General features: G+C 32.2%; 2 long non-coding RNA genes and 1 pseudogene across 2 annotated transcripts in view; 2 read left to right on the plus strand and 1 right to left on the minus strand.

Moving 5' to 3' along the window:
• Positions 1-14958, plus strand: part of LOC126726427 (uncharacterized) — a 116855-nt pseudogene that overhangs the window by 84629 nt on the left and 17268 nt on the right.
• Positions 1-14958, minus strand: part of LOC126726435 (uncharacterized) — a 69378-nt gene that overhangs the window by 47469 nt on the left and 6951 nt on the right. The window lies entirely within an intron of this gene.
• Positions 2086-5275, plus strand: LOC126726434 (uncharacterized). Its single transcript, XR_007655868.1, has 3 exons — positions 2086-2331; positions 4711-4799; positions 5065-5275. It is a non-coding gene; the product is annotated as an uncharacterized LOC126726434 (long non-coding RNA).

Below are 14958 nucleotides of genomic sequence, written 5' to 3' on the forward strand. Positions count from 1 at the left end.
AGAAACACTATTCTTGCAAATAGATCATATATGCAATGAACAATTGAAGGTAACCAATATAGTCATACATTTATTTTACATAGTACATTTGTATTGAAGTACAAATTTATTTGCTTCAATTGTGTACATTTATTTTATAATAAATTTGTTTCACTAAACTAATCTTGAATTATGAATACTTCAGTAAACCGGGATGCTAATGTTGTTGCAAATTTGCAAAGACGTGACATATATAATATGTACCAACAAAAGAAAAACTCCATTCAAGAAATTGATCTCCAGGCAAGTCTTTTTCTTTTTTCTCTAAAAACTATTGTTATTATCAGTACATTGGCTTCAGTAGTTGCCATGCTTAAATTTCTTCCTTATGGGTTAAATGGTTGAACAACGTTTAAATAAAAAACAAGAGAAGCAAGGTTAAGACAAAGATCCATTATGAATGGACAACGAGAAGGACCTACAAATTCAGCCACCAAGAGGCAAAAAAACCACAGTTTAGGATCAAATATTCGTGCAAAAGATCATATAAACAATAAACATATGGTCATATATTTATTTCGTAATAATTTTTACTTTCAATTGCAAACTCATCTATTTCAATTGCGCACATTTATTTCATAATAAATTTGTTGTGAAATAAAAATGAAGGTAATAAACTTAGTCATGTGTATTTTTCATATCATTTTTCTTTGCAAGTATTTTTAAACTTTTTTTTATTTTTTATTTTTTACTTTTCATAATTGTATCTTTATTTATTTACTCTATGACAATTCCTATAATCCTGCTAGCATATGTAAATTTTAAAATATAAAATTTTGTAAACTAAATCATTATCTTTTGAAAAAAGAATGATTTTAATCGTTTGCACTATTTCATTATGTTTGCTTATGCAAAAATCTATCAGTTATGCCTATCTTTATCTAAAAATAAGGTTATCAACAATTTTTTTTTCTTATATATTTATCTTCAAGTATATTTACAACTTGAGATTAGATCATAGGGAGTAATTTGATGAGATTTTATATTAGAATTTGACTTGAAACTTTAAATGATGCTTTAAGGATGCCTGAAGTGAAAGCTACAAGTTCTCTTTTCCTCTCCAAGGATATTTAACTCTATCTTTTCTTTTCTTTTTTTTCTTTTTCTATTTCATCATACACATATATAAAAATTGTTGATAACCTTATTTTTTAATTGTTTTTATCACATGGAACCTCACAAAGGCAAGGCCCTTTGAACCCACCCCAGGGGAGTAAGCCATGGATGTACTACCCACCCACTAAAATACTTGAATTTTTATTTATTTATTTTTGCAGTAAACAAATATTTTTCCATTTTTTTCAATCTTATAGCTAATGTTTGACGCATAGATACTAATGTGCATCAATGTTTTATTGGTTCAGTGATGTACATTGTTGACTTAAGAAGGGCTATTTATTATCAGAAATGTTATGATCCTGACTGCAGAAAAGGGAATGATCGGCAATAAATTTTTTAATAAGACTTTTTACACCTTGTTATGTCGGTGAACTATAATTGAAAGTTTGAAACAACATTATTTTATATATAAGTCTATTCATAACATCACTTTTTCATACTACATGAAATTATTTATAAGCTGTAAAAGGTCAATTGAAATTACCAAAATTGCAAAAAGGCAAGGCTCAAGAATAACTTTTTTAATAATTTTTTTTTCTTTCTAAACGATAATTAATATCATTACTTTTGTGTAGGTCTATTCACAACATTACTTTATTTATATTAATTATAATACACCATGAAAATAATTATAAAAAATTTATTAGAAATTTTATTTGTTGCAAAAAAGGTATCAGGCTGAATTGGAATTGCAATTGAAATTGACACAAATATATAATATTATAGATGCATTTAATACACAACTATAAAAGCTAACCATCAATATGGAAACGTTGAAAAAAAGGTGTTGAGGCTAAAACTGACGTGTGAAATTTAGAAATTATGGGCCATTTGGTATATGTGTTTAAATGGGTCATTCTACGGTACCCATATATTTTTTTGGTGGGTACGGTACCTGCTAAAATCAGAACCATAGGTTTTACTTACTCTAATCCTAACCGTTATTTCATTTTAATGAAAATCCTGCTACCGTTCAAGCGGGTTTAGTATAAAAGCCAAAAAAAAAACACAGTCACATACTTTTTCATCTGAGCCCTGGACTCTCTCGCGTTCTCCTCTCTCAAACCGCTTCTCTTCTCACTTGGGTGATCTCCATCTCTATCTCGTGGCTTTACTCACCGGTGAAGGTTTCTCAAAAAGATCAAAATCACTTTGATATAGTGGAACTGGAAGGTTAGGATCAAAACCCTAATCCCATAAAATATGCAAAATCTCTTAATTGCCATGTTTGTTTTGTTTCCCCAAATTCTTTGTTTGTTTTTTCGGAAGCAACACAAAAATCGAAGATGGTAGACATTGAGAGTTCATGTATTATCTACACTTTATAGGTTTGAACCGATTTGCTCTCTTCTTGTTTGTTTTTTCAGATAGCTAGTCATGTTTATTATATTTGGATTTTTTAGGACTGGAGTCAAATATGTTGATCATGTAGCAATTAACTTTGCAAGCTCAATTTTGTGCTTGGCAATAACATTAATTACCTCTCCATTACAGAGGAAATATAATTATGGCTAATAGGATGGTTTTCTAATGGTCTATTAGGAGTACATATTTGTTAGTATTGTTATCTTTTCAGTATAATGCTTCTCCCCCCCCTATCTTCACATCGCCTTAAATCTAGTCACCATTATTGTAGCTGATTTGGCTATATACAGTATGTTAGAGCCTCAGTTTGTTTTTTCCAAGTACAACTATAATTTTAGTCCTTATTTTTTAGAAGAGTAAATTTCATCTTAAATTGGGTTTGACTTCTAAATGGGAATTTATATATATATATATATATATATATATATATTGCTAGGCCAGGGCTGTTCCCTTCAAGGGAATATATATAGTTCAGTTGGAGAATTCATGCTTCAATGTAAAAATTATGCTTCAGGCTATATTTGGTGCGACGTGCTTTTATGTTGGTCAATGAAATGAATTTCTTTGGGTAATGATTGTTTATTAAGAACCTAGTTTAATCTTTTGAATCTTATTTGATACAAATAGGTTTTTTTGGCTTGGACTTGTTGTCCATATATGCTATTGAATTCTTGATAATTAGGCAAGTGGCAGAACAATTGATGATTATGCATGAAGAATACTTGCATAGAAATCAATAGGTCTCAGCTATAAGTTAAAAGATTTTTTCTCAAAGCAGAGAGGTAACCATAGTTATAGCCATCAGACTGAAATATTCTTTACTTCATGTCTTTGCTATGCATCTTCTCATGTCATATGGAGCAACATTTCATTCTTTAATGTTTCTTTTTGTTGAAAATTAAAAAAGTTTTGATGCCATGTTAGAAGATTCAAGTTACAATGTAAAATAAGAGGTTGAGACTGATTATGTTTTGAAAGTATTGAATTTCTTATGGAAACAAGGTCGATTGGGTTACACACATATTTCGCTGGTAAGTCCAACCTTTTTTATCTCTCAACGATTAATTACTTGTGTTTCTTGATTAATTGTCCTAGTTTAGTTTATGTGTTTTTCATCATCCTCTCATTCTTTTTTTTTTTTTTTTTTTCTCTTTTTGTTGTATACAATTTTCATTAGACGACACTAGTATTTATAGAGGTAGAGAGTTAACATGCACTAAAGTTTCATATTGTTCAACCAATTTTTGGGTTCATTTTGATGATAGTAGGTTCTAAAATAAATTTGCTATAGGCCACCTTTAGTGCATAATTTGGTATATCCTATGTCACTAAGAAACCTGCTTATTGGAAGACCAAAGTTAAATATTACTTTGTGTTTTTGTTCTTGCAAATAAACTAGTTATACTATTGTTTTTTTCTTTTTTTTTTAAAAGAAGAAAAAAGAAAAGGGGGCTAGTTATATTTGTCCTCTATGGCAGGAGAGGTAAGTTTGATTTTTTATTCTGCTATGTTGTTTATTGTTTGTGTGTGGGCTGCTGTAATATCCCGACAAACTATAGTGTTAATTAATGAGGATTATGTACTTATTCAATCTTTGGAAATCTGATTTACTTATTTTTATACATAATTCCTTGAACTTATAAGATTCAGCTCTGAAGAGTGTGAATATTGATTTTCATGTGCTTATTGAAGCTAAGTCCTTGTTTTAAGTTTAAAGTTTAACCCTAAATGACTACACGAAATTGTAATTGCAATGACTGAGTTCTATGCTGCCTTATGGCTGCCCAGGGGTATTTTGGTTACTTAATTAAGAATGTTAATGCAAGTAAGAAAATCAAAGAATGGCTTGTTAATTCTCTGCCATTTGGTTATTTAGAAAATGTCAGTTTGGAAATAATCATTTACTTTGCATTTGGTAGACAAGCTGTAAAAACCTAATGAATTATTAAACCCTTGCAATTGAATTGAATGTGTTTCCTTTGTTATATGATTGAATATGAACGTGAATATAATGATTTTTCTTTGGTTATGTGAATCATGTTTTTTGATATATGTATCTTGTGTTTGGGGAACCTCTTTGAGGTAGGATTAGGATTTCCTTTATTTTGAGAGCTAGGTTTTAGAGATGTATGTATAAGTTTATGCTAAGGTAGAATTAATAATAATAAGCTTTGATATTTGGTATAGGTATTACCAGCGCCCAAGTCTGAGCTCCTTCAACCTTCGGCTCTTGATTCCTCTGCTTTCAAGTAAGGGATAAGTGATATGAGCATTTGGTAAGTCATGAGGTTATTTCACAAAAATTATTATGCACTAAGAGGTTTTGAATAGAGATATTGCATACAATCATGTTTTAAACAAAGATATGTTTGTTAAGCTTACAAAATCTAAAGTATATAAAATAATATGCATGAAATTAAAAGATGTTCTCCTATCTGAATATCCATAAAATGAAATGCTTTGGTTTACATGCATTCTTATTAAATTCTCATGTAACTTACCCTTATTGAGCTATTTAGCTCACCCCTTCTACTTTTTCAGTCAACAGGTTTTATTCTGGAGCAGAGGGAGCCTTAATCGAGTTTTGGGAGGAACTGGTTTTAGCTTTAAAAGTATAACCCCTGTTTTGGAAGTTTGATGCTTAGCTTTGTAGTATTGTGTATTTTAGGATCTAATGAAAGTTGCGTACTTTAATATATTAAGAGATGTATTATGTGAAATTTCGAAATTGAATGACTGGTGGATTAAGTTATTCCTTGGAGTACAATGTAGATGCTTTGAATATCAAGTGAAAAATTATATATTAAAGTAAAGAAATAATAGTGAAAATAAAGAGGAAAGCTTTTGTTTAAAAGTTTAGTTGGTTCTTGTTAATATCAGGTTCAAGCTTGATATTAACATGCTAGTCATGGTAAAAAATCTAGGTATTGGGTTTAGGTCGTGACAGTTGCTATTACTTCATGCACCTTTTTTCAAGTTCAGTATCAGTCAAATCAACTTATAGACAAAAACAAAGAATATGTTGTAGCTAAACATCAAAATTTGTTGAGTTCTTCCAATTTTCTGTTTGTAGCAAGCCTTTTTCTTCTCCTTCTAAAGAGGCATCCAAGCCATCCAAATTCCAACAATAGTGTTTAGCAGTTTGAACTTTAAGAAATAAGCTTCTAGGGTTTAATGATTGCCTTGGTTGTTTTAATGAGTTGACATGCTCTTTGCAAGGATAACTTTGTCTGGGGTTTAAAAAGAAGGCACGACAAGTGCTTGAGGAAATTTTTGATAGAATTTCAAATAGGGATTTCTCAATTCAATTAGTTATATGATAAATTCATATTTTGCAAGCCCAAGTTGTTACTAATAGCAAATTATTAGTTGGTTATGATGACAGACTTTTAGTTATCATTTTGTGAATTGGATTGTCAATGGCTTCTTCATTATCTCATGTATTTATTAAAAATGTTACTAAAATTAAAATGTAGAAGGTTTAAGAAAAAAAAATAATTGGAAAAAATATTTTATGATCTTAATTCCAAATCCAAATCCAAATTTAGGTATTCCAACAATGGAATTTCAAATAATGAATTTCAAATCCTTCATTGTATAAAAATACTCAAACAAGGAATTTTAAAATTAATGGATTTCAAATTAAGGCATTTAAATCCATTGATTTAAAATCCAAATCCAAGTTGCCATCTAAACACAACCCTAAGTTTTTTTGTAGGAATTTCAAAATAAAACTTAAAAAAATTTAAAATCATAAGGTTGAGGTCAACACTAGGGCACTAAGTTGTGGTTCTAACTACTAAATATATTAGTTAAAACAACCTCCCATAAATGCATGTGTGTGTGTGTGTGTACAAGATAGTTTTTTTTAGATAACTTATCATATTTTAAATTTCAATAAGTATACTACAAAATACAACAACTTAATGACAAAAGAAAATTTATAAGTTCCACCGAGAATTTTAGGGGGGGGGGGGGGGGGGAAGCAAGTAGAGTGATTACATAAATTTTTTTTGTCATTTTGGTCTTGCAAATAAAGGTTTTAGGGGGTATTTTGGTCATTTGTTAGATTTCAAAGGTCTTTCAGTCATTTTATAGGTTTCTAAAGGTAATTTGGTAATTTTTTAGGTTTTAGGGGTATTTTGGTAATTTTTTAGGTTTTGGGGGGCATTACAGTCATTTTATAGGTTCTAAGGGTTTTTCAATCATTTTTTAGGTTTCAGCCTTTAGGGTCATTTCGGTCATTTTTAGGTTTCACAGTCATTTTTGTCATTTTGTAGGTTTTAAGGGTATTTCAATAATTTTAGAGGGTTTAAGGGGGTATTTTGGTCATTTTATAGGTTTCAAGGGTATTTCGGTCATTTTTTAGGTTTCAAGTGTATTATGGTTATTTTTTAGGTCCTAAAGGTATTTCAATCACTTTTTAGGTTACAAGGTCATTTTAGTTATTTTTTAGGTTTCAGGGTCATTTTTTAGGTTCTAAGGGTATTTCGGTTATTTTTTAGGTTTCAGGTGCATTAGGGTCGTTTTTTAGGTTTTAAGGGTATTTTAGTTACATTTTAGGTTACAAGGTCATTTTAGACTTTTTATAGATTTCAAGGTCTTTGAGGTCATTTTTTAGGTTCTAAAGGTATCAAAGGGTATTTCAGTCATTTTTTAGGTTTTAGGGTCATTTCAGTCATTTTCTAGGTTCTAAGGGTATATTAGTCATTTTATAGGTATTAAGGGTATCACAGTAATTTTTGAGAGTTTTGGGGAGGGGGAGTATTTTTGTCACATGTGATGTTGATACTGTCTAATATGACAATGAAACCTTCAAATGTGAGAAAAAAAAATAAGGGAACAATTGAATGTGATAAAAGAACGGTCACATGAGATGTTGATACTGCCCAATATAACAATGGAATTGTCAAGTGTGAGAAAAAAATAGGGTACCACCGAATGTGACAAAAGTACATTTAGATGTGATGTTGATACTACTTAATGTGATAATAGGACCATCAAATGTGAGAAAAAAGAAAAAAAAAATAGAACCACCAAATGTGACAAAAGAATAGTCATATGTGATGTTGAAACTGCACAATGTGAGGATAGAATCGACAAATGTGAGAAAAAATAAAGGAACCACTGAATGTGACAAAAGTATAGTCATATGTGATGTTGATACTACACAATGTAAGGATGGAACTATCAAAAGTGGGGGGTAAAAAAAAACCACCAAATGTGACAAAAGTACTATTAAATGTGATATTGGAACTGCACAATGTGAGAATGGAACCGTCAAATGCGAGTAAAAATAAGAGAACCACCAAATGTGATAAAAAAATTGTCACATTTGATGTTGGAACTACACAATGTGAGGATGGAACCGGTAAGTGTGAGGATGTAACCGTCAAATGTGAGAAAAAAAAAGTAAGGGAATTGCACAATGTGAGAAAAGAACTGTCACATGTGATGTTGGAACTGCATAATGTGAGAATGAAACCATCAAATGTGAGAAAAAAAGTAAGGGAACCACAAAATGTGAGGAAAGAATTGTCACATGTGATGTTGGAACTACACAATGAGAGGATGGAACCGACAAATATGAGAAAAAAAGTAAGGAACCACCTAATGTGACAAAAGAACTGTCATATGTGATGTTGGAACCGCACAATGTGAGGATGTAACCGTCAAATGTGAGAAAAAAAAGTAAGGGAACTGCACAATGTGAGAAAAGAATTGTCACAATGTGAGAAAAGAACTGTCACATGTGATGTTGGAACTGTATAATGTGAGGATGGAACCATCAAATGTGAGAAAAAAGTAAGGGAACCACCAAATGTGAATAAAGAACTATCACATGTGATGTTGGAACTGTATAATATGAGAATGGAACCATCAAATGTGAGAAAAAAGTAAGGGAACCACCAAATGTGAGAAAAGAACTGTCACATGTGATGTTGGAACTGCACAATGTGAGAATAGAACTGTCAAATGTAAGAAAAAAGTAACCTGGTATAACAGGTTACCTACTAGTGGGTACCGTACCCCCCTTTTTTATGGGGGGTACCATAGAATTACCCGTGTTTAAATATATATAGGGTTGAAAAGTGTGCTGGTTAACATTCTCTATTGTGTTTGTCAGTAATATTCTCCATATATATATATATATATATATATAGATATATAGTGTGTGTCAGTAACATTCTCCATATATATATATTGAGTGTGTGTGTTGGGGGGGGTGTATATTATCCAATTGAAATTACCAACCTCACAAAAAAAGGAATGATCGGAAATAAAATATAGACACTTTACCCAACAATGACATGAAACCCATCCCTCCCTTATCTAAAAAATTGAAAGATATATCAAAAGAATTACTCCCTCCGTTCCACTTTATTTGTCCTGTTTGAAAAGTCAAATTTTTTAAAGAAACATCATTTATTGTCTTGTCTACTTTTTAAAATGTATAAGTTTCCAAAACTACCCTTAAATAAATTTATCAAAAAATTGAATTAGTAAATTAATAGGGGTATAATAGGAACATTAGTAAATTAATGACTTTTATTTTTAGAAACAGAACAATATGGTTGTATATTATAATACTAGTATATTATAAAAATTAGATCCCTCAAAATGGTTGATACACAAAATAGTGACACGTGTCTCATTTTCAATGCAAAAATCAATTTCACATCTCAAACGCCACATAGTAGACAACTATTGGTATATGTCACTTCTTAAACATCACATAGAAAACAACTATTGACACGTGTCAATCATTTTGCTATATGTCACCAATAAAAAAAAGTTAGATCCCTAAAATTGGTGGACATACAAAATGATGACATGTCTCATTCTTAATCCAAAAAACAATTACACATCCCAAACACCACGTGGTAAACAGGTGCATGTCACTTCTCAAACGCCACGGAGTAGACAACCATGGGCATGTGTCCAGCTTTTTGCTACATGTCACCAATAAATAAAGAAACTTTTTTTTTTTTTTTTAATACAAGATAGAATTCTACTCTAACCTAATCTAAGTGTATATGTAAGTGAAACTCCCTCCTGGAGACTTGAACCCTGGCCCTTACCTCCCACTCTCTACAAACACTTATACTTGTAGAGTGACCATCGCACTAAGAGAGTGCGGTGATAATAAATAAAGAAACTTAAATTGCACTATCAATTGCACCATTTTATTACATTTCAAAAAAGTAAAAATTCCCGCTTTCTGAAAGAAGGCAAAAAGCACTCATTCGGGAAAAAATAGAAAATATCAGCTAAGAGCATGGACGACGTCGACGTTGATCGATTGTTCGAGTGCTTCAAGTGCGGCGTCTCTCCTCCCCGTAAGCTCTCTCTCTCGTCTGAGAAAACATAACAAATTTTCACATTTATCGTTTTCCTACACTTTCTCGCCATCCAAACAGTGCGTTAAGTTAGTTTTATTTGTTGTTTTCATTCGCTCTGTTCACTTGCAATGCTAGATTAGGGGTTTGATCTATCTTTGTCTCACAAAATTGAGTGTTTATCATTGATTACTTACAAGTTACAAGGTTCTTAATTATCTGATTTCAAGAATGATTGTAATTTATAAGATTTAAGAACGGTTGTAATTTCTGAGTCACACTGTGGCTTCAGTGCTAAGGTTGGGGAAATTATTATGTTTCTAAGGTTTAGGGTTGGAGGACATTGATTTTAATTAGCGGAGATAAAGTTCCTTCTGTTGGATTTCTCTATGTTGGTGTCAATTGGGTGGGTGTGTGCTCGCGCGAGTGTATGTATTTATGTATGTACATATGACATTTATATTAGTATGTTGTGATTAGCCTTATATACTGACTTAAAGTGGTTGATATGTATTGGTAATTTGATGTATATAAGTTGGGAATGAAAGTCGGTTGTAGTTACCAGAAGCACTCAAAGTTTGTGTCCAGTCCTTGCACCTTTTAGAATTTTCACGGCTGTGTTGTCATAATGCATGCTGCTGTTCGAACTTTACAATTTTGTCTAAAATTCAATATCCTTATGGTTCGTTCAGATTGAGAGAGAGGAAGTGGGAGTGGAAGGGAGTAAAGTAGAGTTGGCCAGAAATTAGCCTATTTCCGCCCAACTTTACTCTACTCTCCTCCACTCCCTCTCAATCCAAATGGGCCCGCACGGATTTCAGTTTCTGCGATTTCATGACAATTATTTCCTTGGGTGACTCGTTCTAATGATTGTGAGAAATTTGTTGGTACTTCTGTTTCAGAATCTGCTTTTAGAGAAAGAAAAAGAAGAAAGAACAAATTGAAGCATGGGAGTTCAACCCAAGAGGTCTCTACATCTCCTGGCATTCCATCTTTGGGATCAGCTGGACAAAGACCAAAAAAAGCAAAAGATGTACAGCTCTCCATTGAGAAAGTATGTACTATGCATTGCTTTCATTTCATGCTTTAATGGTGAATGCTGAAAGTGCAGTCCTTTTGTACTGGTTTGTTGAAAACTAATGCTCTGATGTTTGTTCTACTGCTCGGATCACTAAATTATATATTTATTTGTTTATTGCTTCAGTTTGATACAGCAACAATTAAAGCCAACAAAAATAATCCTGGGAAGCAGTTCTCTCCTATTGTATTCTATGGGTCTCCAAATGGTGTGCCCCCAAAGAGACCATCCAGTTTGTTGCAATTATTACATCAAATACGTGTTGATCTGAGTGAACAAAATAAATTGAGCTTGAGGTATTTGTGCTATCCTATTCTTCCCCTCAATTGGTGCCTTTCTTATTCTATAATTTTTAGTTTCTTACCCTATGACTTTACCCTGGTCCTTTGTTTTTAAGGAAGGAGATATGGGCTACATTTCCCAGGCAGGATGAAGCAATGAAGTTTGCCAAAGGGCACATGCATGTTCGGGTTTTTAGTTATCAAGATCACTTTTCTGGACAACGAAGGGTCCTTGTCTCAACATATTAGGAGTTCTGGCAAAGGTTGTCTTTACTATGTTCGTTTCCCCCCCCATAATTATTTGCACCTAGTAACTGTTTGAGGTTCTTTCCTTCTCATAGTGTTTCTACTGCTGTTTTGCTCAATTTCAGGTACAAAAATATGGATTCCAAATTCCGTCATCATCATGAAGTGATTCAGGAGGTAACAACCCTATGAGAAATAGTGTGAGACTTATGAAAAAAATAAGTGTGAGGATTTGTGAGTAAATTTTCTGTCATGTCCAAAAGTTTGTAACTATTTCTTCTTCCAGGGTTTACCATGCCACCTTTACTTTGATTTAGAGTTCAGTAAGAGAGTGAATGCAGAAAACAATGGAGATGAAATGGTTGATCTCCTGATATCAGTCATTTTTGAAGCCTTACTTGATAAATACTCCATTCAAGGAAACCTGGAATGGATAGTAGAGCTCGATTCCTCCACAGAAGGTATGTTTGTCTAGCACATGCTAAAGTCCCTAATTGTCTTTGTGTGATGTCCTACATTGATGTAGATTATGAAATTTAGTCAGCAACATTATAATGTATGATTTAATCTGATTAATTTTGATAGATAAAATTTCTGAACTGCTCACAAACTAGTTATCCTTTCTTCTTCGTCATTTCTTTGCATGATGAGTTGTAGCCAGCAAATTTAAATCAAGCTCTCATTCTGAATTGAGATATAAATTTGGGATGAGTTCTGAATTATTTGTTTTCGTTTTAATTGGGATATGATGAGAACAATATTTTTGGTCTAATTGGAGTCATTTAATTAATAAAGATATTGTAGAATATAAATTTTTGACAAAATTTTGCATTGTTGTTTTATTATTGTACTTGACAATGCCAGTGTATGCCATATGTTTTGCAAGAATAGTTTGTGAGTGCTAGTATTGTTTTCCTTTTTCTGAACAACAGTCACAGTTGTTTTTTATTTTTATTTTTTAATGATTTTTTTATGTGAGGAAATTTTGCTGTTGAACATCAATGCTCTTTATAAGCTGGATGCATTTCTATCTTGAAAGTCGTAGAGGATGCTTCCTTCTTTATTGAACCAGTTTCAACCATGGAAGAGACTTGAAATTGACATTAAACTTCGGAATAAGTTGCAGGTGTAGATCCTAGTGGTTACCCGGCCATGATGTAAAAACAACGTTTCTTTTCCCTTACATCTAGGGTGTTAAAAACAACATTTTCTTTTCCCCTACATCTAGGGTTTTAAAAATTGGTAGTATTCAGCCTGTGATTTCTTCCTCTTCTGTTATAATTATTAATCTGTTTACTGCAGCAAGTTTTAAGTTGTTGAAGAACCAAACAAACACGTCCATATGTTTTTGGAGTTAGCATATATTAAGCAAAAACTGAATGGCTTGGGCCACCAGGTGTCTAGTCCATTCTTTGTGTGTTTGTGTGTGTAGCAAAAACTGAATGGCTTGGGCAATTTTCCAAGGAAAAGTTATATTTGTATGGTCAATGTGTCTCATATGGGTCTTTGATTATTTGTAAGATGTAAAGCATTCTGTATTGCATTTAATTTATCGTGAACTTTGTAGATGATAGTTGAGATTCTTGTGTGCAGAAAAGTTCTCTCGCCATTTAATTATTTGCATACCAAAGACTGCTTTCAAGGACAACTCGCATGCAGGTGCATTTGTTGCCGAGGTACGCCTCCATGAGAAGCATATCAATGTTTTATCTAACAGTGATTGAGATGCATTGCTTTTGTTGCTAATTAAAGATGAAGTTAAGTATATATTCTTGTTAAAATTATAAATTTTTATTGCATCTTCCAATATTAACTATTAATTCCAATTAACATAGGAAATATAAAGTTAATATATAATTTAGTTATGATGACTTTCTCATGAAGTCTCTTTTTTGACTTTTTATTTTGTATCATGAGTTATATAACACTCCAGCTCCACCCACATATGGGAGAGTGGGTGGAGAGTTATATATCCCTGTGATACAAAATACCACCACCTCTTTTTTGTTAGCATGCTAGAATAGATTCTGCTTGAGTTACTAGAATCTTTTGTTCTCTTTTTTGTAGAAATATCATTTCTTGTCACTATATGATGACATATTATCAGATATGCTCTCGGATTCTAAGTGCAAGGAAGAGTGATGAAAGATTTGAGAAATTTTTTGTGAGGAAAGATTCAACGTCCACCGAACCATCAAGCCAACTTTTTGTGGACACTGCTGTCTATTCTAGAAATCATTGCTTTCGTTTAGCTTTATCATCAAAGGCAGGGAAGAATTCTGTGCTTTTACCTATGGGGCGATTCAAATGTAAGGACATGGTATGATATCTTCTTACTGAAGAACAATTTTTGAATGTATAATCTCAAAGTAAGCAGCATTATTCTCTCATTGCATTATTTATTATTATTATTGTTTATATATATATATATATATATAAAGCAATGCAGGAGCTATTCAGATGCTTCCTCTCATTAACAATGGTGCTCTTTACATTAGCTTTCCTATAAGAAAAAAGTTTGGTTACTGTTCATGTGAGTGGCATCTAGTTTTAGATTTTCAGCCTCATCCGTGGCACCATGCTATTATGCACTCCTATGGTACTCAAAAAGGAAAAAAAAGGTTTCTCTTTGATGGCTTGGCTTCATTAATTTTATGTAGGTTCAGGTTTGTTTGTGACTAGTAAGCAAGATAAGTTTAGTACTTATATCACTCATACTGGTATTTGTCAAAAATTTATCTGTGCTTATTCCTTTAAATTTTAAAATATCATGTGCTGTTGCTAAGTTTCATTGCTATGAAGATTTGGATGAACACTTGATGGATAGGATCATGTATCACCAAGTGAATCCTTACAATAATATCCATCATTATAATAAACATGTATAGGTGAAACCTGTCTTTTGAGTGGTTTTTTGGTATGCCTTATTCATTGACTGTTAGTGTGTGGTAATTAAACTTTTATGTCATGAAAGAACAGTGTGAGGAAGAGATGTTCATGCTATCCTTGATTTGCAATATGGATGCTGATTGCGAGAAGCTTCTAGTCTGCAAAATGGAGTTAGATTGTGTCAAAACCCTGCTCTTTGAAACTGAGGTATTTTTGGACTCTGCATCTTTCATTGTCAAAATACACTATAGAATATTAGATATGTCTCATGATGCCTTAAGGGATTTTATTTTTATTTTTTATAATTAATTATTTTTAATTCATGGGTTTTAAATGTCTGAATCTACTGTGAAGATGAAGCATAAACCATCTTTGGTTTGTGAAGTAGGTAGTGGCCTGAACATTTTGTATTGAAAATTGATCTATTTTACAACTGGAATTCCTTCTTTCCGCAGGAGAATCATAATATTGGAAATTATTACAGCGCCCCTCAAGAATTTGCATTGAGTGCTTGCACAAGTGATCTTACAACAACATACTTCCTGGGGAAGTCACCATTTCCAGCTCTAGACAAATTTGTAGAATTCATTGCCTCCATTGG

The sequence above is a fragment of the Quercus robur genome, chromosome 5 (genome assembly GCF_932294415.1).
Source record: "Quercus robur chromosome 5, dhQueRobu3.1, whole genome shotgun sequence".
In the NCBI taxonomy this organism is placed as follows: Eukaryota; Viridiplantae; Streptophyta; class Magnoliopsida; order Fagales; family Fagaceae; genus Quercus; species Quercus robur.